The sequence below is a fragment of the Catharus ustulatus genome, chromosome Z (assembly GCF_009819885.2).
Source record: "Catharus ustulatus isolate bCatUst1 chromosome Z, bCatUst1.pri.v2, whole genome shotgun sequence".
NCBI classification, from domain to species: Eukaryota; Metazoa; Chordata; class Aves; order Passeriformes; family Turdidae; genus Catharus; species Catharus ustulatus.
This window is the reverse complement of record NC_046262.2, coordinates 11,698,757-11,724,700: the sequence shown is the minus strand read 5'-3', so window position 1 is coordinate 11,724,700 and position 25,944 is coordinate 11,698,757.

The window sequence follows — 25,944 nt, the reverse complement described above, 5'->3', positions numbered from 1 at the left end:
CAAAAACTTCACAGGCTAAAAAAAAATGTTTTATTCTAGTTTTTCTAATGAGGGGTTAGAAAAGTCCTTACATTGTAAAATACTGCATATTTTTTAAGGGCAAGGTTGTGATTTTGGGTTTGGTGAGCAGCCCATGTGTACTCTTGTGAAAATCAGGATCTGTGGTTTAGACCTTTCTTTAGAAAAGACCCCAGTTTGCCTCCACATATGAGGCAGCAAGCCTCAGCTCTGTGTGGGCTGAGTATCTCCACATCCAGTGTAGACATGCCTGTGCTCTTCTTGTGTGGAACAGTTCTGCAGAAACTGTCCTGCACCAACCTCCAGGACAGAGCGCTTGGCTCTGCTGGCTGAGGTGTGCTTAGCAGAAGTTCCTCCTGGAAACTTGGAATCAAAAACCGTATTTCTGCCAGCTCAAGTTTTTAAAGAGGAACAAATGCTTCAATCCTGTTGTTGATAGACCAAGCAGCTGTGAGGGACTGACCACATAGGCCACACTTCATGGGAAGCTTGGAAAGAAATACCTACAGCGTGGTTATTGAAGGATTTTCAGGTACCAGGGGAAGCGTGGGATAAAGGCACAATGACATCCTTGTCAGGGATACAGGACTGACTCCTTGGAAAGGAAGTGGTTCAGTGAGTGCTGGGCTGAGTGAAGCCTGGTTGAGTGAAACTGTTTAACCAAAACATGCTGAGGTGATGATTTCAGCACAGTCCTTAAACAGCTCTGAAAAATGAGAGAAAGATACCAGGAATGTCTGCTCCGTGGGACAAAGCTCAACTGAAGTTCATAATGTGTGAGGTTCATGGGTCGCAAAGACTGGTATAAAGAGATCTTGTCAGAGCCTTGTTTGTTCATGAAATGGAATAAAAAAATGGTTTGGAGCAGCTGTTGGCTGGGTCCTTCTATAGGGAACCTCATATTCTTCCTCTGTGGAGGGCAAAAACACCATGCAGTTACAACTGTGGAAGATACCATGTTTCTGAGCTCCACAGAGAAGAGGTGAAGGAGAGGGAAAAGAGCCTTCTGGAAAGGAAGGAGTAAGGTCCAGATAGCTGTAATTCAAGTTTTGAGTCATTTAAGCTCTACCAAATGAGACACGAGAAACAAACAAAAGTGAGGACAGCTCTGCTAAATGCAATTCCTTCTTCAGCAGCATGTTCCTTTTGTCCTTCAGCCTCCTATCAAGCCAGATTTGACAATAACTCCTTTAATTGCTCATACGTGTACAACAAATAAAGATCAGTGCCTACCCAACTGGTCAATAAGCAGTGGGGGTAAGAAGCAGAACTGTGCTAAGTGCTGCTTTCTGCTTCCCTGCCATAGATTATGAGAGGACATTTGAGTTGTTTGAGGACATTTTCCTTTTCTTATTTTTTCTGGTAAAGGACAAAACGGAGGTGACATCTGTTTTTCCTTTGGCCTAGGTCAGGGCTCACTGTTTCTGTCTGTCTGTCACCTTCAGCAGCAAGTCAAAGTAGCCTCTAATGGTAAAACTTACAAAAAGTGATAGAATGCACTTAAATGGGAGGCAAAATAATTGGATATGTGAATCTGAGAAGATGGATACAGGTTTCTGAAGACAATACTTGGCAAGTAATGGATTGGTAGTTTTTAAGTGAAGAATCTGCCTATAGCTGGTAAAAGTATCTGCAAGAAAACAGAAAATCAGTCTGGGTTTTTTTTGAAGTAAGTCTGGAGATGTCTGACTCAGATTCCCCAGTCTTGATTCTAATGGAGATAACCCATCAGGGTCCTGACTTTTGGCTAACTTTTTAACTCAGTAGTGTGAATACATAGTGGTATGAAGTTGACAGGCTCTGTCAAGAAAGCAGATATTGTAAGAACATCCAAATTTGTTTACTGAAATTTATCAGCCATTTCCTTTTGACTGCAATCCTGATCTGTTTTTTTTTTTGTTTTGTTTTGTTTTTGTTTTTGTTTTGTGTTTTTGGTTTTGTTTTACTGTTGCTGTTGTTGTTTATTTTCTTAACCATTAAATTAATTAATGTTCAAAGAAGAATTGTCCTGCTATGGAGCTAAAAACACAGGCAGAAACAACCCTACTAGGATTCTCCAGGTATCTGCCTGATTCAGTACAGTCACCAACCAATCTATAAAATTCATCTAAATGGCTTTATCCAATAGGGAACTTGGGCAAGATGCAGACCTGCAATGAAGGCTAAGTGTTTATTAGCAAGAACCAGGTCATACAGCCAGGAAAAACTGAGGTGACTGTAGCACTTCAGCATTTTAGATATCAGAATAGTTGGTGTTTCTGGGGAGAGGCTCTCAGTCAGCACTGAATCCACGGAGGCACAGACCCAACACAAGAGCAACTCCTGCTCCCCTGTGCCTTCTGTCCCTGAGAGAAATCAGTGAGGGAGGCATCTGTGCAGTCTAAGCTGGGTTTCAGACTGGGACAGACAAGTTTTCAAGTACTGACAAAAAGCTGATAATAGAAGTAGAGGATACAATCCTCACCTCTCCAAATTAGCTTTTGAAATAGAACAAAATTATGAAATTCTAGGTATTATATACCAACGCCTCTAAAATAATTTCTGTGTTCCTGTTGCATGAAAAATGAAAACATTGGTTTTTAAAAATAAATTAGGGAGTTTATGAATTCTTTTGACACTCAGATGGTTCACATTTTAATTCTGAAGAAACCCTTTAGAGCTTATTTTTGTGAATATATTTTTATTTTCACTTTCTGACTTTAAAAAATATTTTCTTAATCTGAATAAGTAGAAATCAATAATAAAAAAAAAAATTGCAGCAAGATAGTAAAAATCAGCAAAAATGATCAAAACTGGAGCTTTTTGCCAAGCATATGTTAGTACAAAATTAAATAAGCCATACTTAAAACAACTTACGTGCTTTTGTCTTATAACAAAAAAAAATTATAAATTATTTCTCATTGTTTTGGACATGGACTAATACTCACCACTGGCAAAAACCTATGTTACTGTCAGTGCACATAAAATGAGATGAGAACACATTTTAGAAAACTTGGAAAAGTCATTTCTGTGGAAGAAAAATACCAGTTTGTTATCTTGGCAATTCGGTCAGTCTTTTCAAAATGAAGCACTGAAGTCAGGAACAATTCTTTATTTTATGTTCTATCATGTGAGAAACTCGACTGAAACTGGAGGACTGCGTCGTGGTTTTCATTTAGTGGCACATAAGCACCACCTTCTGGGGAAAGCCAGTATTTTCCATTGGTTTATAGATGCAGAGCAGTTTATTACTGAAAGGATGTATTTAAACTTTTATTGCTCGACGATATTGTCAGTTTTCACACTATAGCAGGATAAAAAGCTTAAATGAATGCATTGATATTGTTAATAATAATATTCATAATTATTATTTTTACCCAATTATTATTGTTACTATTGTTACTCGCATTACCTCATAGAATAATAACATCATTACTTTAATGCCAATAAAAATGATTCATGGACCAGAAGTTCACAGAATGATTTTTTCAGGTCAGAAATCTAATAGTAGAAAACAAGTGACATTAGCTATCATCAGCTAAGCCCAAGGGGATGTTAAGATACCACAGGTCTGGATGATAAGTGAACCACAAACTGAATTATCATCTTCTTATTGGCAGTCTACTGAAGAGTCATTTAGAGCGCTGTTTATAAGCAATCAGGATATTTCAGGAGGAGGTAGTTGATGGAAACCAGAAGTCAATATCTCAGTGAAAATGGGAAATGGTACACGGGGCTGTGAGCCCAAAAGTCTTTGAAATGGGGAAAGAGGACAGTGGCTTCTATTTTCTAGAGACTAAGAATATAATGTCAGTGGAAAACTGCCTTGAAGATTGTATGAGGAACTAAATTACAAGTTGAAAAATGTTTTCTTCCTCATACATGAGAGCAGAAGAGCCATACCATGTGTCAAAGGCAGAAAAGCTCTGATAGAAATGTGAAAATAAAGCTTGGAGAGTTTTTCTGTGCAAGTGGAAAGCCATCTCAGTATCTCAGGGAAAAAAAAAAAAATATCAGCGGCAGTCAAGCACAACCTCAATGTCAGACTGTGAAACCTCGAACAAAATGTGACTTCAGGACAATGCCCAGGTTACACAGTAATTCTGGTGCTCTGAACTTGCCACACCCAGGGTCTAAAGGGAAAGGAATGAATGGGCTTTTCAACCCCTTTTATTGTTCCATTCTAGTGGAGGGGCAAAATGACTGTTTGTTATATTGCTCCCTCTGTAGCTCTGTGTGCAGATGGCAATTTCTTATGGGAGAAAGCTGCACTGATCCTGAGCTTTCCAGATGATAAGGGAAGTGTTTTAATGCTCTTTCTGTGCTACCCAACAGAGCAAAAAGGAAATGGGCCATATTAGACATGAGAACTATCAGTGCAATAAAGGCAGGCCCATGTGTTTCTGGGATACACTTCCTGAGAAATATCTGGCTCATTCAGGGCAAGATAAAATAATAAACAATATTAATCACTGATGTCATAAAAGTGCTGTGCTTTGCATGGTGTGTCTTTGAACTATGAGCAAGGAGAGAAACACTGGCGAGACAAAACAGACTTCAGGAACTTCAGCAGAGAACTGCACAACAGGGAGTAGTTTTTAAAGGCACCAGCCACGAAAGAATTGGGCAACTTGTCAGACTGCTTCAAGATTATATTGTTAGACAGCATTTTTATTACAAAGCCTTTAGTTTGTCTTTTTAAACTTGCTCACAAAAGGCAGATGTTTTAAATTATTTGGTGATGTTTATTCAGTTAATATTTTGCAGGTGGTAATAATTCTTCAACCTTTGAAAACCAGCATATCAGAAAAAGTAGAAAACCCTCCTTTTCCAAGTGTCCTACTAGGAAAACATGAGAGAAAGCCTCTAGATCAATTCAGACTGTAATTGAATCAATCTTTGGAATTCTCTTTAGGTTATCATATTATGCTTTATTAACGTACAAGATAGGAAGGGTCCCAGTTTAGAGGAATTTATGGGGTGAATTAACTGGTAGAACTATTGAAGAGGGTGGGTGGGAGGGACCTCCAGAGAATTCCCAGTCCAACCTGCTTGCTCAGAGCATGGTCAGTGAGGGCAGGCAACCCAGGACTGGGTCCTTTCACATTTTGAATATAGCCATGGTGGAGGCCCTGTAACTTCCCTAGGCAACCTGGTTTTGTGTTCCATCATGTATGCATAAAAAAGGAAATAAATTCTGCTGTTTGAACAGTATTTCCTGTATGTCAGTCACTGGGCACTGCTGAGCACAGCCTGGCTCCATCCTCTTTAGTCTGCCAGCCCCATGCCCCTGGTATTTTTACACATTGATAACAGCCTCCTGATCTTTCTCCTCTCCAGGCTGAACAGGCCCAGCTCTCTCAGCTCCTCCTTGCATTCAGGCTGTCCAATCCCTTAAGTCTTCATGGCCTCTCAGTGGGCCCACTCCAGTATTGATACTGACCCCTAAGGTCCAGAGACTGGCTCTCAGCTGGATTTATGCCACTTAAGACATTATTTCGAGACTGAAGTTCAGCCACCTTTCCACCTCTCTGTCTACTTACCTGGTCTGTACTTCATCGGTTTGTCTGTAAGGATGTCTCAAGAGACTGTGTCAAAAGCCTTAATGAAAATGGAATAAACACCACCCACTACTTTCTTGCCATGACCAAGCCACCCAGTTGTTCAGTGAACAGGAAATATGCAAAGTATGCAAGCATATAAGGGATGGTTGTAGGCACAGCATACATTAATTTGACTAAAAGACTCTACTATTCGACTGCCATTCTTTTCTAGAAATGTGTAAAACATAATTTGAGGATGGATGATCATATCAGAAATTGAGAAGATCAGTGCTACTGAAACAAACCTTGAATAATCACCACAGTGAAGACATAGTCAGATTCTAAGGGATTTAAGCACCTTTTGTAATTGTTTCTCGTAAATCAGGTAGGTACTTGCATCCTTTTAAAAACTGGTGAGTCTGAGGTACAAGCTTTAAAGGTGCTTTTGTAATAACTGATTTTAATTCTGTAGAAGATTCAAAATGTCTAATCCAAAGTAGTTGTAATTGTTATCTTCAAATATATCCACTGTGTATTAGTCTTTCTCATCACCACAAGTAGTGTAGTGTTTCTAATATGCCCTAGCTTCAGATAATCTGTTGCTTCTGGCCTTTTGATAAACAGGTCAACATGAAATAAAATCTTTAACTGCACATCTATTAAGAGTTGTATTTTAAAAAATAGTTTAAAACTTTGTTTTTGACAGGAACTTCTTTTTTTTCTGATTATTAGCTGCATCTTTTCTTACAAGTATTTTCCACTATCTTAGTTGTATTTATTATAGTAGAAGATGTTTCCAAAAACCTCAGTTCAGAAGAAGATATTGTAAAGGATTTAATGCCTCACAATCAAGGTGAAAAGAGCAATGTGTCTGAAGTTTCCAGACACCAGTAAGTCATAACAAAATTCTTTGTTCTTGTCTCAATTCCCAGAACACTGAGATGTCACTTTTAGCTAAATGTAACTGATATCAACATTGTTGCTTGTCAAAATAATTTCATGTCTTTTCTTCTGACATCAGAAATATTTGAAACCTAATGTTGTCTTCTGACCTGTCATCTGTTCAGAAAAGTTTTTATAATTTACTAGTCACATTCACCATTAAAACATATTTCTTACTTCTTGCTGCATTTCTGCCAGAATTTTCTTAATCTTATACTTAAGTGACAAGAAGAGAGGTTGAAATCTCCGTAGAAGCAGAAGGCTTAACATGTTACTTTGAAAAAAGTTTGCTAAACCCTAGGTGAGCTGCAGGTACACTGTTTTCCTTAGAAATCTGACGGCAGCATTGCTGTGTCTGAGCAGAAATCAGTCCAGCTGGCAAAAGCAGAGCAGTGTGGCACTGTGGGATGCAGGATTCCGAGGGAGCCACCTCCATGGGTCACGGAGCAGCAGCACTTGGGAGCTTCCCTTCACCTCCTGCTGTGTTCCTTCACTGTGACAATTTAGTTCTTGCCATATGGCTAACTAAAATTGCTACCAATTCTGTTAGAGAAATATGCTTCCCTATTTTATCTCATTAAAAGAAATCAGGCTGAGCAGATTTCCATCCTTTCCAAGTTAGATATTCTGGCTAATTTCCCTGGAAATTTGCTTGCAGCAGAGAGACCATTTGGTCTGCTTTTATCCATATGTCTGACTGTGTGATTGTTGCATATTTTCAATTTCTTACAGGCTAAATTATAGCTACACTGTGTCTTAAATTCTCTTCTTTACATATGGATGGGAGTCATTTGGAAAGGCAAGTCACATCAGGGACACATGATATCACTAAGAAATATGACTTCATCACTTTTGACCATTTTGATTTCGACCCCAGAACTATGTTTATTTGTTCAATGAGTGATGGCAACTTCATGATTACATATTGTGTTGGGATTTTGTATACTTTTTGTTTTAAATCCCAGTTCAATTATAGTAAGTTTTCAATATTTTTGCCTTCCTTTAAACTGTAAGGTGGGATTTCCTTATTGCTGTCCCTGATTTAACAATATTAAGAATAAGGTCAGACTTTTCATCCTCAGCGAGTAGTTTATTTATCATTTTAACATTGTTTTCAGCAGCCATCAGTGGCTACTGAAATACATCCACTTCAATACATCCACTTCAAGGAAACTGAAAGTAATTTGGATTTCATTTAGTAGAAGTTGTTTAAATTCATACCTGTTAACCTTTTGCTAGATAAAGGGTATAAAGTATCTATCAAAAGTGTCTGTCTTCTCAATCCAGTCTAGGCTTGCCTTGATCCAAGCAGCAAGTTCTTTCAGCACTAGACTGTGTTTTTCTGCTTAGCTCGGTTTGTAATTCTGGCGTGTCGATCAAAACTTAATAACTTGTTGCTACTGACACAAATCTGGTTTCAAAACTTTTTTACCATTCCACTAGATTTGATTCAGAATGAAATTTATAGCTCCTCTTAACGTATTAGGCACCTTTGGGCAACATAGGGAATCATTGCTGCCTACAAATATATTCCACAGAGGAATGACATCACCCCCTCAAACACATACTTGGAGTGTTTCCTCTCAGTGTTACTTGACATCCTGAATTATTGCTTCAGTTATCACAGTCCACGCTTCTTCTGTGACCAAACTGGATTTTTGTCAAGAGGATATTATGCAGCTGTAGACTTGGCTTCTCGCATTTTTACAGAGTAATGAATTCTCACTAATTTGCAGTAGTAGTTATGGCTGGGCCTGTGCTCTCCACCTCACTTCAGCCCAGGTGGAAGGATTGTGCTGGAAGATGAAAGCTCTGTACATTTGAAACCTGTGAATCCTCTCTCAAGTCAGTATTCTAAGCCTACCAGCTACTTTAAAGTGTAGTTATACCTGCAGTTACTTTTTCCATTAAAAAGATGTCTGGAAGATCTGACATTCTTGGCCTGACTTCTGGCAATTGGAAGAATTAATCTGACAAGTTTGACAGCTTATTTCATCTGTCTGTAAGGAAACCGGGTGAATTTTGGTTTTGAAAATCTCTACTGGGAATATTTTTGCCTAATTAAAGTTTTTAAAGGTAGATGTAAAATTAATTACAATACCTTTGGGCCAGACTCAAATTTTCCTGTGAAACACAGTTTCTGAGCTCTGTGTGGCTTCAGAAAAATGACCAATGCACTCCATAAAGATGAAAGCTTCACAAAACAGTGAGACAAATCAAGGCAGGAAGTGGCTGAGATGGTGATGAAACTTTACATTACTTTTCTTTGTATCTTCACCTAAAAATGCTTGATCAGCATAAAAAGGAATTAATAATTCACACAGTGCATAGTGAAGTATACAGAAATAATTACCTCGATATTATCCTAGGTGAGTCCAAAAGTCCATCTAGCCCAGAATCCTGTCCTTGCCAATGGCCAAAAGCAGCTGCCCAGGGGAAGAGTTTGCAAGCAATACAGGAACATATGGGTGTTCCCTTTGATCTGCCCCTTCTAGCCCGAGGCAGTATGTGGCTTGTGAATGGAATTTATAAATGTGGGGGTTTTGTATACAAGCTTTTACTTGTGGGTTTTTTCTTCCATTATTTTGCCTAATTTATTTTTAGCTTATTTTATTAATTTATTTTGTTTATATTCAGAGAACCCTGCGACATTTTCATCGTTTAATTATTTGCGGTGTGGAATACAGTCCTGTCTAAACCACCCCTGGCAGAGCTCTGAATCATTCCCATGCATTCTGTCACTGGGTAACAAGTAGAAGAGCTCAGCATGTCCCTGTCCCCTCCCTCAGGAAGATGCACAGAGCAATGAGAGCACCCCTCAGCCTCTTTCCTTCAACCCGACAACACAAAGTCCTCACCTGCTCCTCGCAGGACATTCCCTTCAGGCTTTCTCTCCAGCTTTTTTTCCCTCCTCAGGATGCATTCAAGGAGTTCCACATCAGCACTTCACACAATGCTGAAGGTGAGGCTGCCCCAAGGCTGAGCCCAGCAGGACCATCCCCTCCATGGGCTGTGTTGTGCTCGGTGCTCTGGGGTTTGTCCTCGGGCTCTGCTGACCCACTCCGAGCCCAGCACCAGCCAGATGTAGCCTTTGATGCAGCCTTTGACGCAGCCTTTCACTACAGCCCTTTGAGCCCTGTTGGTCATTCACTTTTGTTACAAATGTCTTGGCTTCACAGATTTTACATGTTGGTGTCAGGTTATACATGTGGTGTTATGTGTTTAATGTCAGAAACACGTATTTGTCATGCTAGGACATCCCTAAGTTTTGTCTCATCTTGGAATTTTCCTTCTAGTATGGTTCGACTGCAGGTACTTGTGGATGGCTCCATGACACTGCTTGGGTATTTGCCTAAGCATTTCCTGCATGACGATGCAGAGCTTCATCACTGCTCATGACATTCACTGCATATTGCCTCTTTTCTTTTGAATTTCTTAAAACACTGACTACAACGCTTTACGGCAAGAAATGCCTGTGTTACATTTAAAAACTATTTAACCTAAAGATTATCAGTTCTTCTGATGGGTGATTTCATCGATGCCCTCTAGTGTTCAAAGTGAGATAAACATTTAATAAACATTTTCTTGAAATGGGTGATACAGACAGCCCTGCCAGAGAGGGTGCCTTGCTGGACCTGTCACCAACCCCAGTGAGTTAATCAGTGACATGATTGGAGGCACTGTGGGCTGCACTGATCATGCACTGGTGAAGTTCACAGCCCAGAAGGACACGAGTCAGGAGAAAAGTGAAGTCAGGACACTCAATTTTAAGAAAGCAAAATTCAAGCTGTTCAAGGACTTTGCCAGCGATGCCCCCTGGGAAACTGCCTTCAGAGACAGGGAGGGGTGGAACAGAGCTGGCAGGTTTGTCAGGGTGTGTTCCATGGAGCACCAGAGCTCTTGTTCCCCATGAGTAAGAAATCAGGAAAGGGAATAACATGGAACAAGGAGAGCAAAGTCCCTCCACCTGTAAGAGAAGATCAGGTTCAAGGCTCCTAAAGATCCTGAACATATATGAGTCTGCAGGACCTGACATGCATCCCAGAGTCATGAGGGTATTGACTGATGTAGTTTCCAGGGTGCTCTCCACCATTTTTGAAAAGTCATGGCAGTAAGGTAAAGTCCCAGGTGACTGGAAAAGAGGAAAAATTAAAAAAATTAAAATTTAAAATTTAAAAAGAGATGAAAAGAGGGCCCCTGGAAATTATCTTTCAGCCTCACCTCTCTGCCTGGGAAGATCATGAAACAGACTGTCCTAGAGACTGTGCTGAGGCACTTGGAGGACAAGGAGATGATCTGGGACAATCATCACAGCTTCACCAAGGGTAAGTCCCACCTCACCAACCCAGTGATCTTCTGGGATGGAATGACCACATCAGCAGACAAGGGAAGGATTATAAATGTCATTTATCTGGACTTTTGTAAAGTCTTTGACATGATCCCCCATAACATCCTTCTCTCTAAATTGGAAAGAAATGGATTTGATGAGTGGACTGTTCAGTGGACAAGGAATTGGATGGTCATATCCAGATGTTAGTGGTGAATGGCTCAGAGTCCTGAAGGATATCTGTGCCAAGTGGTGTCCCTCAGGGGTCTGTATTGGGACGAGAGTGATTTCATATTTACCTTAATGACAGAGATGAAGTATTAAGTGTACTCTCAGCAAGTTTGCAGACGACACCAAGCTGAGGTGGTTTGGCACACCTGAAGGACAGGACACCATCCAGAGGGACCTGGACAAGCTGGAGAAGTGGCCCAGGGGAATCTCATGAGGTTTAAAAAGTGCTGGTGCTGCACCTGAGTCAGATCTGCCCCTGCTATCAGCACAGGCTGGGCATGAACAGACCCAGAGCATTCCTGCCCAGAAGGACTTGGGGGTGCTGTGGGTGAGAGGCTGGACATGCCCCAGCCGTGGCACTCACAGCCCAGAGAGCCAAACGTGTCCTGGGCTGCATCCAGAGCCCCGTGGGCAGCAGGGCAGGGAGGGGATTCTGCCCCTCTGCTCTGCTCTGCTGAGACCACCTGGAGCACTGCACCCAGAGCTGGGGTCCTGCACAGGAGGGACAGGGACCTGCTGGAGTGAGCCCAGAGGGGAGACACAAAGATGATCAGAGCATCTCTTCTATGAGGAAAGACTAAAAGAGTTGGGGTTGATCAGCCTTAACAAGGGAAAGCTGCAGGCACACCCTGTTGTGGACTTTCAGTTTTTAAAAGGGGCCTACAAGAAAGACAGGGACAGATCTCTTAGCAGTGTTTGTTGCAATAGGACAAGGCTTTAAACTAAAAGAGGGTGGATTGAGACTAGATGTGAGGAAGAACTTTTTTACAGTGAGGGTGATGAGACACTGGAATAGGCTGGACATGCCCCATCCCTGGAAACACTCAAGGTCAGGTTGGACAGGGCTCTGACCTAATTGAAGAGGTCTGTGCTCACCAGGTCATATGTTAGCTGGGTATGACCTACAGAAAACACCCCTCTTGTCCACCAAGTCATAAGCTGGGCATAAACACTCCTAGCCTCTTCAGATTCTCAGATCAGACCCAAAGAAATCTGTATTTCTGATCACCAGTCCTTTGCTAGACGAAATATTTTAATAATTTTAAGGAGGTTTTTTAAAGGTATACAGTTAAATATTTGTTCCACATGATGGGGGTGATACGAGGGTTCCTCACGAGATCTAAATTTTCATCTAGTCACAAGATCACAGAATCATATAATTGTATAGGCTGGAAGGGATCTTGAAGATCATCTAGATGCAACCACCCCAACATGGGGAGGGACATATTTCACCAGATCAGGTTGCTCAAATACCCATACAATCTGGTCTTGAACACTTCCAGGGTATCCACCAAGGTCCCTTCCAACACAAACCATTCCATGATTCTGATGATTCTCTTTTCTATTTACTTTCTGTCAAATAATGATTTTGAGTCAGCGCTGATATATTTCTTTTTTTAAGATGAAAAGTCCCTCTTTGCTCAGGTTCTTTTAATGTGAAAAACATATCTCTCTGTCACTCATTTCTTTATACCTTTCCAGTCTCCATCATATTCAGTTTGGCACTGAGAAAGGAACTGTGATCACAATGCAGGGTTCATTAGCAAGATGGATTTATAAAGAAGCTTAACCATCTATTTTTCTTCTTTCCTTCCATCATAATTCACAGGATTGTATTACATTCTGATTCCCACTTTCAGATAACTATTCACATTGACTAAAGGTTTATTACTTAAGCCCATATTTTTACTTTCACAGAGTGACTTTTTAAAATTCTGTTAACCCTTCCCAATCTTGTATTTGTCCTTTTCAACACAGAAACATTGAGTATTTTTGCAGTTTCTTTGCAGCCAGCTTTAATCTTGACTGTTAAAAATAACAATAGTGCGCACTCTGCTGCTTCATTATACAAGGCCTTTTCCAAATAATTGACAAATAAATGGGACACCTGAGCTTCTGAGCTTCTTTTGGCTTTCTAGGCAGCTTCTCTCCAAGTATTCCTGACTTCCCTCTTGTATCCTCTAAGCAATTACTAGTTTAGAAGCACAGGATCTACTGCTTCACAGACAGAATGGGTTTTGTCATTACACTTTCCCCCATACCCATAATTTTGTGTTTACTTTACAGAGTTTTAAGAAACACAATGTTATTCATTCAATAATAAAAATTGACTGAGTGAATGGGTGACAAAGATTGGAGAGCACTGCAGAGAGTGCAATGTGTCAATATAAGTACACAGTAGAGGACGCTGATATGATCCTGCAGTTTTTCCTCAGGAAAATGTCCCACAGGTTTCAGTGGAACTGCGTGCATTGTGACCCCAGAAAACTCAGGAGGACCAAAACCAAAAACTGGTCAGAAAATGGGAAGGAAAAATATCGTGACACAGCATTCCAAAGTGTTTATGAAGAGACCACACTCCCAGCCCCCCTTACATGGGTAAGGCTCATTCCTCTGCCAATAAAGCATGCAGTGGAAATTTCCACTGCAAGTTACAGCACATTTCCACCCTTTAACCCTACTCACACTGAAGTTTTGCAATTCTTTATGGTAGTTGAAATGTATAACCTTGACTTTACTAAAGATAACCAATCTGCTTTTTTTTTCTAACCTAACCTAACCTAATCTTTCTTGTTTAATTAAAAAAAAAAAGAAAGCATTTATTTCTAGTGAGAAATATGAAGATGTAATAATTTGAATGATGAGCACACGTTACCAAAATCACAGATATTTGTTTTAAATTGAAATAATTTCATATAGGTCAGTATATTTGTAGATGAAATTGGTAGTTATATGTTTGGCAAATATCAGTATTTTTGTTTTAATAGTAAATAGTTGTTAATATGCAATAAATTCTTTTTTTTTTTTTATCCTGAATATGCTGATTAGCAGGATGCTTTGTGATCAGAACACATCTTTGCTGTTTGATGGACAGAGATTTTTAACCTGTAAAACTTAATATTGCCACCCAAAATGCATGTACATAAGCCTAAATTTGCAAATTAGTTAACCACTCAGAAAGATCATGTTCTTATCCTAAAAGGATAAGTATATAAAGCAGATAGAATTAAAACACTGTAGCAGATGGGCAGAGAAGTGGCAAGGAGAAATAAGCAGTAAAAAGGCAGGAAGCATTTCCAGGAAAACATTTTCTAAGGCAAAATTTTGAGAATAAGAAAACAAAAGATCTAGAAATGAGAAGAGTAAGAAAGACAACAGCCTCTTGGAGCTAGGCACAAAGAAAAAAATTATATGATTTGGGCATATGAGACAAGGAAAAAGAAAGTGTGCTTGTTTTAGAGATACAACGGAGACTTGATAAAACCTCCCAAGATTCCTTGTGTTTTTTCCCCAATATTCTACTATGATGATTCCTGGACAAGCTACACATGCCTCCCACACCACCCTGAAAGGCTTTCATGTTGTGGTTTTGACTCTAACTTCTGATTGTGATTCTTTGCTGCCTTCCTCCACTGTGCTGCACAAACACAAAACACTAAGGGAGGAAGGAGAAAGTGACAAGGATGGTCATGCCTTAATGTTCCCAAACAAGAGTCCTTTTTCCTGGGAGTCTTAGATAGCAGGATTAATTTTGTTCTGAAGTATGAAAACTTAACAAAGATTTGCAAGCTCCACTCCTCTGACATCACCAGCTTGTCTTCATTTTATCTGAACACTCAGGGATAGTATTATGTCTCTGCCCAGTGTTATGTATCCCATGTTTTTTAGCTGAAAACATCTGTATTTTCTTGAAGTATAATCTCAGTTTTAGTTGACCTTTGTAAACCTTCTTCACTTCAGCTTTTCCATTTTTGTGCAGCCTGGGAGATTTATATTTCTCCTGCCTTGTCTCATGTATTTAAGCTGTTTATTGCCACTTATACTTCTTTAAAATCCCTTTTTCTTAACATTCTGTTGTATATCTTGATATCAAGCCTCATTACATCATTTGCTTGGAGAGATCCTTTAAAGTGCTAACATGGAAAGCCAGTTCCTGTCCCTCTATTTGACCATGGTCTTCCCATATTCGCAAGCTTTCCACCTGCTCTCTCATCAGACTAAAATTTCTTGCCCACAGTTTCCTACAGTTCTTTCCCGATTTATTTCCTAACATTAAGGGATTTTCCTATTTTCCCATGTCAAGAACAACTTTCAGGCACAAGAAATTGACTGAGCTACATATTTAAATCTCAAATCTTGCTCCCATTCTGTGCTAGTGACCCATCGGTATGTTGCTTACCAGTCCTCCAACTTGTGTCATCTACAGTTTTTAGCAATGATAATTTTACCTTTCTTCCAGGTAACTGGCTGAGATAACTCTGACTACAGACAATAGTCATGCACAAGGGTGAGAAAGGGTACCCTGTTCTTGGCATCATAATAAAAAAAAGTCACTCATGTTGTCAGATTGTTTTCATTATGTTTATTTGACGAACATTTTTAGTACCATCTAAAAGTTCTGTATTAATTAATTCATATAATGATTGATTTAATAAGAATCAGTTTCAAGTGTATAAATATGCAATTATCTGGACTGCCCACTTTTTAAATGCATGTGAAGCATTAGTTTTCTTTCCAATTTTCTGGAACTTTTCCAGTGTTCCAACAGTTACTGAAAATCAACAGTTACAATAATGCTGAACTCTCTGGCTTGTTAAAACTTTAAATGCAAATTACATTGGCCTGCTTGACTTGTATGATATCCTTTCTTAGTTTTTACATGAAAGTGTGTAATTATCTCCCTGTAATAAATAAATAATGTGTTTTTTATTTCTGGAAATACAGTTCAGAAATAATTACAAATGCTGCCTTTTAATAACATTTTATTATATCAGTGTAGCTGTGGTCTATATATAATATTAGGAATCTACCCATTGTTCCTAATATGTGAAAATTCTCATTATTATCCTTATCACTACAGACCATATATTTCTTTGTTGGACAGTTGATTTTTTTATCAATTTTCAAAAGTTTCCAGATTTTAGTTTATTTTTCCTTCTAACAGCTCCTTCCATTTGAGTATATATTTTTGTATATAGAGACAGATGTACATACAGATCATTGCTGCTGCCACATTTATCAGAAAATAGGGGTTTTTTCCAAATTTTTCATGCTATTCTTAAAATGCTTTCTACTACCATTCACATTTTTCTCCCAGGCAGCTGATTCATTGATTTTTGACAACATAAAATTAGTCTTTTAAAAAACCAATAGATACACATATTTGTAAACTAACTTTAGTCTTCTTCTGTTTGACTACATAATCTGCTCAAATAAGAATTCCTTGCCACTTAACTGGTGCAGTTGTCTTTGAAGTTACAAATCTTTAATTCATGATTACTGTTGTTGCTATTTCATTAGTGGTACTTAGAAATCAAAAAGTTGGAATAATAATCATAGATACCTTCTGTTCACACTATGGGTGTAGTCCACTACCTGCATTTAGATTTTGTGCCATTATTTGTTTGTTTCTCAGACTGAGAGACTTGTGATAACACAGCTTTCTAGCCTACACATGATGACCTGGTTACAGCGTTATCTCATGCTCTCAGAGTGATAGGTACCCAGCCCCACACAGTATGTTGCTTTTTTTATCCTTTAGGACATTGATTTATTTATAGAAATAGAGCATTCAAGAGGTCTATTTCTAACTTCTCAGTGACTTGTGAAAAAGCAATGTCATTTTTGATGTAGACTGAAACTCTCCTTTCACATATTGCCCACTCAGTTCTTCCCAAGTAGTTGAGACTGAGTGTGAAGTGGAAAGTTACAGGTATGCCTGAGAGTAAACCTTCCAAATTACTGGCTGAGGTCAGGCAAACTGTGAGCAGTATCTTAACAGTTCTTTCAAATGACAGCAAACAAAGCTTCAGACCTTGTAAAATATTTAAAGCTGTGTGAAACTCAGCAGTTTTTGCTGGCAAAGGATCTGGCTGCAGTTTGAACAAGGTTTGCATAAACTGAGAATTCAAACAAAAATGTAAGAGGAAATTCACCTAATGGTAGCATGGTTTTAATAAAAACCTAAAAGCAAATAATTCTAATGATTTTCACAAAATATCCAATTATGTTCAAAAATTATTCATACTTTGTCTCAGGTTTATCTGAAAGCTTAGAGTTGCATTTTTCCTGTCACAGATGTAAGGCCAAAACTCAAGTTGTATTGAAAACAGATGAATCCTATTGACAGATGAATCCTATTGAATTGTATTAATATAGAAAAGATTCACAGTTCTGAAAATAGTTATGTTTTCTAAAAATTGTGATTCTCTGATTACCCTTGTAGTACCATTGTGGAGATTCTTCCATCTCTTATCTGCTCTTAGTCTAATCTACAGGAAACAAAATCATAGCATTAAATTACTCTAGGAGTACATTCATCTGACTTTGAAAGGGAGAAAGGAATATCAGCTTCCTCCAACGCAGTGCAACAGCTTTAAACTGTGAAAAGGTAAAATTAAAATGTGTCTTCTCATTTCAGTCCAGAGAGTTTCATTCATTGCAGTGAGTGTGGAGCATTTTAAGATCACTAAATTCAGCAATCTCAGAAACAAAATTAATTTAAGATTTTTTTCAATCCTTAGAGCAGTATAGGGCTCTTTGCCATGTGCGTTCTTGTATTCTCAAACACAAATTTACGTCTGACAGATATGAAAAAAAGTGGAAATGTGGAAGCACAGACTGTATACAGATTCTTTTCACACATATTAAAACACATTTTATTGAGCCAGAATGTTAGAATACAATCATTATCACCTTCATTATGACAGATGTAGAAACAATCTAGAATACCTATCCTGCGTGCTCCAGCTGGTGTTACAGACAGAACTTATTTCAGTGAGAGCATAGTCACAGAATCATAGAAAAGCATGGTTTGGAAGCTGCTTTAAAGATCACCTTGTTCCAATCCCCTGCCATGGGCAGGGGCATCTTGCACCAGGTTGCTCAAGGCCCCATCCAACCTGGCCTTGAGCACTCCCAGGGATGAGCCATCCTCAACTTCCCTAAGCATCCCGTTTCAGTGTCTCACCACCCTCACAATCAAGAACTTCTTCCTAATATCTAAGCTAAACTTGTCCTATTTCAGTTTAAGGCCATTCCCCCTTGTCCTATCACTACCTGCCCCTGTAAAAAAGTCCCTCTCCATCTTTCCTATAGCCCCCTCTGGGTTCTGAAAGGCAGCTCTAAGATCTCCTCAGCACCTCCCTCCCTTTCTCCAGCTGAGGCACCCCAGCTCTCAGCCTGTTCTTAGAGCAGAGGTGCTCCAGCCGCCTGATCATCTGTGTGGCCTCCTCTGGAGTCACCCCAAGAGGTCCATGTCCTCCCCATGCTGGAGATCTCAGGTCTGGACACAGAGGTGGGGTCTCACCAGACTGGAGAAGAGGAGGATGATATGTATCTTTAAACAAAAAAATAAATGGTGGCATTTTTCAGCACACCTTTCCAATGCTCAGGTGTTTTATCATATGTTCCTCTCTGTGCAGTTGGAACAGTTAAGCACCAGATACAAAATCAACTGCTCGCATCTCTGAGTGTTATCTTCTTTCCTGTAAACCAGCAGAAGTCAAACTTCCAAGGAATTTCAGCAGCAGTTGTGCAGTGATTGTGGTGTCTTTTCTTTCAGGTTGAAGGTCTTTGGATGAAGGGGGATAGATACCAATATCCTTAGGTTTCGTAAATAAATTATTGCTAAGGCTAACTAGGAAAGCTCCAACGTGGCAATATCAGAACAAAATGTCTCTTTCTGTACAGCAGATAAACTCTCCATTATTAAAAATATTTTCACATAAAGTAGAAAATTGTCCTTAACTGAGAGATTAAAATTAAGTTTATATGTTAAATACAAAACTAAATTAAATGTTCCACTTATAAAACACTCCATCCTCAGTTTCCTGAAGGATGTTTTTCATACAAGATTGTAATAATTCTTAATGTTTAGTAAGAGACACTTGGCATCATGTTTGTCCCTTTTGGAACCTATTAGTACTATAGCAAACCACTTTCTGTCACTAAACAGTCAAAAATACCATCATTTCCTCACTTCATTCACAGTTTTTCTATCTAGTTTGCATTCTCTAATTAATCTGGACTTTGTCTGTAAATTGTAAAAGATATATGAGGATGTTAGAGTAACACCTGATTAAGAGAACACTGTAAAGAAAAAAACTTAGTCTTAAGAGAGGCACTTACAGTTTTCTAGCAGCTCGTAGGCTGTAGATTCTAAAGGACACAATTATTGTCAGATGAAAATGGGAAGCCAGATGGATTAAAGTATTATTATTATTAGAAAGGTTCTTAAGAATCTTCTAATAATTTCATAAGAGTGCAATTTTTGTATAGGTTATAAAGGAAATACTTTGCATATGTTCTCAAAGTTTTTAAATTTTAAAGTTTTTGTTTGTTTGTTTTTGGTTTTGTTTTGTTTTGTTTTGTTTTTTTAAATTGTAAATAATGATATTGCAGAAGCCCAGAATATAAGGGAAGAAATGTGTATATGTCAAACTGTTAGCTGGATAGCTGTGGAGCCAACACAATGTTGATAAGAACATGCTGTAAGAAAGAACAGGGTGTTGCTGGAGAAGGGGACATACACAGCAAAGTCAGTGCTTTTTGGGACAAATGTCCTTGTCCTCGCTCCTGGAGATAGGCAGCACAACCCAGTAGAGCAGGAGTGAGGCCAAGAAGTGGGCATGGACTCTATGGGGGACCAAGACCATGCAAACCCCCACAGCCTCTGACCCATTTCCAGAAAGGTCTGAAAGAATGCACTGCACATGAGAACTGATTTCCACAGACAGAGAAAAAATTGTCTCCAAGGTGGGGAAAACTTATCTGTAAAAAGATACCCCTACCAATCCAGGAAACAGGACACCCCAGCAGCTGGATCAGCTGGAGCCAGGATTGGCAATCTTTCCCTTTCTCCCATTCTTCCTTTTCTTCTCTCTCCTGCTCTCTAATCCATCTATTTCTCTTCCCCTCTTTAATCCACCTCTCTCTCTCTCCCCCTCTCTCTCTCTCTCTCTCTCTCTCTTCCCTTTCACCCTACTCTTTTGTTGAAAACCTCTGTATGCTTGGACAAGATCAGGGACTGATTTGTACCAAAACCCATGCCCAGCGTGTAATTTACTAATGAAACTTTGTGAGCTTTAGCAGAACCTCTGACTGCTGTTCCTTTCTACCACCAGCATTGATGCCCCCTCCCCTTCCCTTTAGGGGTGGGATGCCACAGATGGATGTCACTCTATTTAAATGGATATATTAAAACTGCATAAAATTCAGGGCATGAGTGTGTGCTTAGTTGAACCTTCTCGCTCCATACACCCATGGTGCAGGAGTTATAGGACCCACAATTGTGTCCTGAAATCTTTTGTTGTCCCCACTGTATCTCTTGCCTGCTCCTTAGTGACTGAGGGTTTCCTGTACATTTTTTTCTCCTTTCTGCGCTTTCCACACTTTAGTAGTCTACTAAAACTACTCTTCCTCCCATTTAGAGTGTTAAGTCCCTCTTCTCCATTTTCCTGGTGTCAGCGTATGGCTTTGTATTGTTTTCTATCCCACTTCAGCTGAAATAAGTTGTGCTTTAGACCAAAGCTGACCTTCTGCTCATTTGAGTATGTAGATAAGTACAGCTGTTACCTCTCCAAGCAGCTAAGTTGTGTATTCCTCACACAGATCTAGGAAAGAAGAAGCTGACTTTAATCTAAGCAAAGAACAAACTGATTAAATGTTCTTTCAGTCAGAGTGGGACCTTCAGTCAAAACTTCAAAAACAACTGGTTATAGACCTGTTGTTTTCAAATGTGTAGACAAAATTACTTCACAGTTATCGTTGGAGCCGTTAAGGTGTTTTGAAATTTGGGGAAAGAACAAACTGTACAAAATGAAAACCTAATGTGTATATTTCTGACAGCAGGCAGAGCTGAAGCTGAAAATTCTGATAGTGTACTGAAAGTGAACAAACTTATTTAGGCATTGCAAAATTGAAGATAATAAGCTTATCATTATTTTAAAAGGAAACAATTCACTAACAATCAAAGTCTGGGAAGTTAAGTTTTATCATATGGGCTAAAACCCAGTATTACAAAAGTGCTTTTGATAGTAGATTTTCCTTTGTGGCCTAACTTGTACTTTTTGGCTTGAAAAATAAGACATACTACTGCTTTAACCAGAGTCAAGAATACTAAACCAGGATGCAAAAAATGTGCATGAAACACAGCAAAGAGTTGAAATGAATCTCTCGAAACTGCTGTAGACTCTGCAGTTAATGTATCTGAAGCCTTGAACAAGCATTACATGTGTACAATTGGCTACATGAGGGCCAGGAACCAGGAGTCATGTTGTTCCAGAAATATCATCTAGTCTGGAAGAAAGTCCTTACGACTGGAATCCAGCAGGGCTGAGACTCTCAGGCAGGTTTTGACCCGTTACTTGTGATTGTGAGGAATGATACTGCCAAACTGCACTGAACCACAGGCAGTGCCCCTGCTCAGCAAACACCGACTTCAAGAGTGAGTACTTCACAGTGCCAGCACAGAATATTCATGTGAATTTTTAAAAAATTTCATTTAAAATGGATCTACTTAAAGACCAGGCCAGAAATATCCAAGCTAATAAATACAACTTTTGAAATTCAAATGTCAAATACAACAGGTTGTAGAAGATCAAAATAATCAACTTCACCACATTTTAGCATTAGATTTTTAGCAATTTGAATTTTTTTAAAAAATAATTTTTTAAAATTAAATTTTCTATGTTAATGAGATGATGTAAATTTTCCTCAATTTTAAATTCTTCCCTGTTTTAGGGTATGTAATACTGTGTTCTTGCTTCTTTCTATCTTTTACTTTCATATCCCTCCCTGAAAGAACTTAGGTGAATTGAAGCAGTGGAATAAAAAGTCTTTAAAAAGTTTTGATGTAAAATCACAATTCTGAAGAATCAAAATGGAAAAAACTCACACGTTTTGAAGATATATGAAGATATATATGACTTTCGAACTTTCTATATATATGAATTTCACTGGCTATTATAATACATGAGAAGCTTAGTTTTTAAATGGTTAAATGGATGTTACCTCAAAAATTTGTATAAGAATTCTCCTAGCAATATGCAGAATGAGATATGAAAACTACAAAATACAGCTGGCACAAAAAAGCCTGCAAACTATTACTGTCTATCTTGGTCATTGTAGCAAAATGTAAGAAACACTCCAAAGCAACTTTGATCCAAAATTCTCAACTACTATTGGGGATTTGACAGCAAAAAATTAAGTTTCTATCCAGTCACTCAGGAGGATCTCGTGTTTTGTCATTTTATGCTTCTTAAATAGTCAGAATTATTTCCCTCCTCTCCATACATCATTATCCTTCAAATTGCTGTTAACAACAACCCTGTTACAACTGAGTCACAAATGTCAGCAGAAAATTAAGTGACTCGTCAACCTCAACCCTTTTAAGGGTGAACTTTAGTAGTCAAATTGATGAGGAAAGCTGAAATCATAATGTCAATTACTTTATATCATATTATATTTTGGCTTTACCCATCAGCAGTACTGGAGCTGCATTTCAGCAAAGTACTTCAGCATATGCTTAGGTCTTGTTGAAATAAATGTTTGAGCTTATGCTATGTACATAGATATATATGCATTAAATATCTTCGTTAGGTAGGGATGATTTGTTAAACTAGAACTAAATCAACATTCTTTTCTTACATTTTCCACGTCTTCATTTAAATTACACTTTTTTCTGACTTGAATTTTACAAATTATTTTTAGGATGGGCAGTCTGCTGGTAATAAGAATTAGAATCTGATATCTTTACTTGGGCTGAATAATATCTTACCAGTATTATTTATTTTATGTATTTAAGATAAAAAATTAAAAGTCTAGACTAGACTAGAAATATGTTTGTATGATTTAGGATTGCTGTATATTTATCCAAATTAATTGTATGACTGTCTTTCAAAAAAACCACAACTGTACAGCCTATGCAAAATGGTATGTAATATAAACCTGTTGCATGCAGAATAAGAATATATATTATCCATTAGAAAAAAAAAAAAAAGAATGCTTGTAGAAGTGTAAATATATGGCAAGTCATCTTCAGTAATTTAGTAATGCAGACTGCTTCCATGTTTCATTTCTGTGATCCGCATTCAGAAGGCATTTCACGTAAACTTATATATTTGACTGTGAGAGGGAGATTAAGTCTCAAATATTTATGCCTGTTACATGTCCTGTGTTTAGTATTATTTGTGTGAGAAAGGTTTCTGATGCTGTAAACTCTAAACATGGATTTTAGAAAAGAGAATAGTCTCAGTAAATGAGAAAAATCTTTACATTCCCCAATGAGATTATAGCTCTAATTAGCAGTATTAGAATTGACATTTGTAACACAGCAAATTACATTTTTGCATTAGCTTCTATAAATAAAATATTTTCATGAACTTTACATTTGCCTGCATTTCAGATGTGCTGATTATTCTGCACTTGTCTGGAAAACACTTAAAAACTTGATAGGAAGCCAAAATATGCATGGAGACAAGTGAATTGCCAATTGTAACATTTTTTTTGCCAGCAGCTTCCTTAGTCAAGCAAATCAAGTACCATTCTATCAGCACTAAAATCAGACAGCTTGAGACTCTGCTACCATTTTAAAACTTTCCCTTAGCAAAGACACTGTAGTGGAAAATCCCCAGCTCAGAGGTGGGGATAGAGAAAATGTAATCATTTACTTGTCACTATGTGTGCCTGTAACCAGGACCAGCTTTCCAGGTATTCCAACCCCCAATTACAGGGCTCAAGTGTGGAGAAGGATCAGAAACACATTAAATAGATTAGAAATGAGACTGTTTTTCATAAAAGCACAGAGCTACGGCACAACTACACTGGTTTGTTATGTTTTGTGCAAGCAGGGGAATGATGATGCTTTTGCATGTCCACCTTTCATTCCCCTCTCCCATGGAGCATTTGGGCCCTCTGAAATAGCTGAGACAGAAAGGAAAGGATTTTGGAAAAACATCACAGAGCAAGGTCAGGGAATGGCTGATCTCTGAGGTGCATTCCTGTGACAATGTAGCCTAAATACTTGAATAATAAACCAATAAACCAGTAGGTCATATATTGTCACCTGTCCCCTGTTTCCAAGTTTGTACTTTTCACCTGCTGATGGTCTGGTAGTCTCTATGTTCTACTAAAAATTACGGTAACAACAATCAAAGGGGGATGCTGGAGAGAAATATTTTCATATCATGGTCTCCATTCTTTCCAGAAATAAATCGCAGTATGTTTTCTCTTGAGTGACATTTTGCCTCACTCAGTTTATTTTTATAGCATAGTTCATTTGAGTGATAATGTGAGTGTTTTTCCTGCTTTAAATCTATTCACTCAGAAGCCCCAGCTCCTCTTTCAGCTCAGGCTGGCTGTTTACTCTGGAGTGAACTGGTCGATGGCTCAAACCAGCACAGCCCACCCGCAGCTAAAACAACTTTTGAGGAAAAGCTACTCCTTCAATTTAACACTGCTAAGTCTTCATCAATAAAGACACCAGAGATCCTCCATTCTCTCTAGGCAGAATTGTGGCGAGTGAATTGTAGCTGTAGTGACAAAAACTCAGGGCTTAGTTTCTAGGAGGATAACTCCTCTATAATGTGGTAGAACCAGCACAAATAGAGTAACTCAAGGTTTTTCTGACAACAATCACAGCCAAACTCAGATCTGGCAACTCAAGTGGTTGGAGTTACAAGTCTGCTGCTCTGCTGGACCACCAGAAGTCACTTTCTCAGTAGCAGGAATTTTTTGTTGCTGAATGAAACTGATTTCTTAGTTGCCCCAGTCCATGGGCCACTTTTTTAAAACAAACTATCATTGAGTCAGCTCTGCATTAATATGAGATTTCCAGGCTGTAGTTGCCATGTTCAAATTCCAGTTGATGGCCTCCTGCACAAGAGCTGGGTTGCTAGGAGGGGGTGTTAGCATAGCTGGCAAATCCCTCTGCAGCTGTCTGCAGCACACCTGAAGTAAACCCATGATTGCTTTTAATTTATTGTAGGGCACGGTGCTGACATCAAGTCGGGCTGTTCCTGAAACAGCTGCTCTGTGAACAGCTCAGCCAGCACTGTATGAGGAATGGGCCAAACTGAAGATGGATAAACTCTGTCAGTTGTCTTTTTCCATTTATTTGGGACCCAAGGTAGATGAATTAAAATGAAAATATTATTTTATTCTTTTAATCTCCCTCAATAAGACAGACACAGTAATTGTGTCTGTGATGGAACTTTCCTTTTAGCTGCACAAATTTGTGGACTTGATTGCAGTGCTGGAGATGATGCAAGAGCTAAAGAACTGCTGGATTTCCCCTGATGGCATTTCAATTTCTGCACACACATGAGTACAGAGAAGATAAAGCCATTGGAAAATCAAAGTCATTAAGTCGGCACTGAGCTTTCCAGCTGAACCTGTCCCTATTACATGTTACACAGGTGCATTATGGAGAAAAATATGTAAGAAAGGAGAACTATCAGTGAGCCTTGCTTGTTGCTGATAAGATTTACAAAAATCATTTGTAAGTATTTCCTTCCCAGCTTCCCAGAATCTCAGTCAACACAGCCTTATGGATGGTTAGGACCATTTAATTAGCTGATGACATAGTGTAATCAGGCAAGCACAAGAGAAGCTGCACACCTTTTGCTCTCTTTTCTTCTGCTACATGTTATGCAGTAGGTCCTATAATCTATCAGATAAGCCTGCCATTTTCTAGAAAGCAACTTTCCTAAGTTTCTCAGGCCCAATCCACAGAGTGGTCGTATCTAGGGGGGAAAAAAAAGCCATATGGAAGTCATATAGAAAAAGAGATGCTTTAGAAATGTTTTCTCAGTTTAGCAGTACAGTAGAATGACATGCAGCTGAACTTTGTATGTCCCCTGGAAGCCCTGTTATTCACTAATAAAGACTGTTGGTATGGAAAGC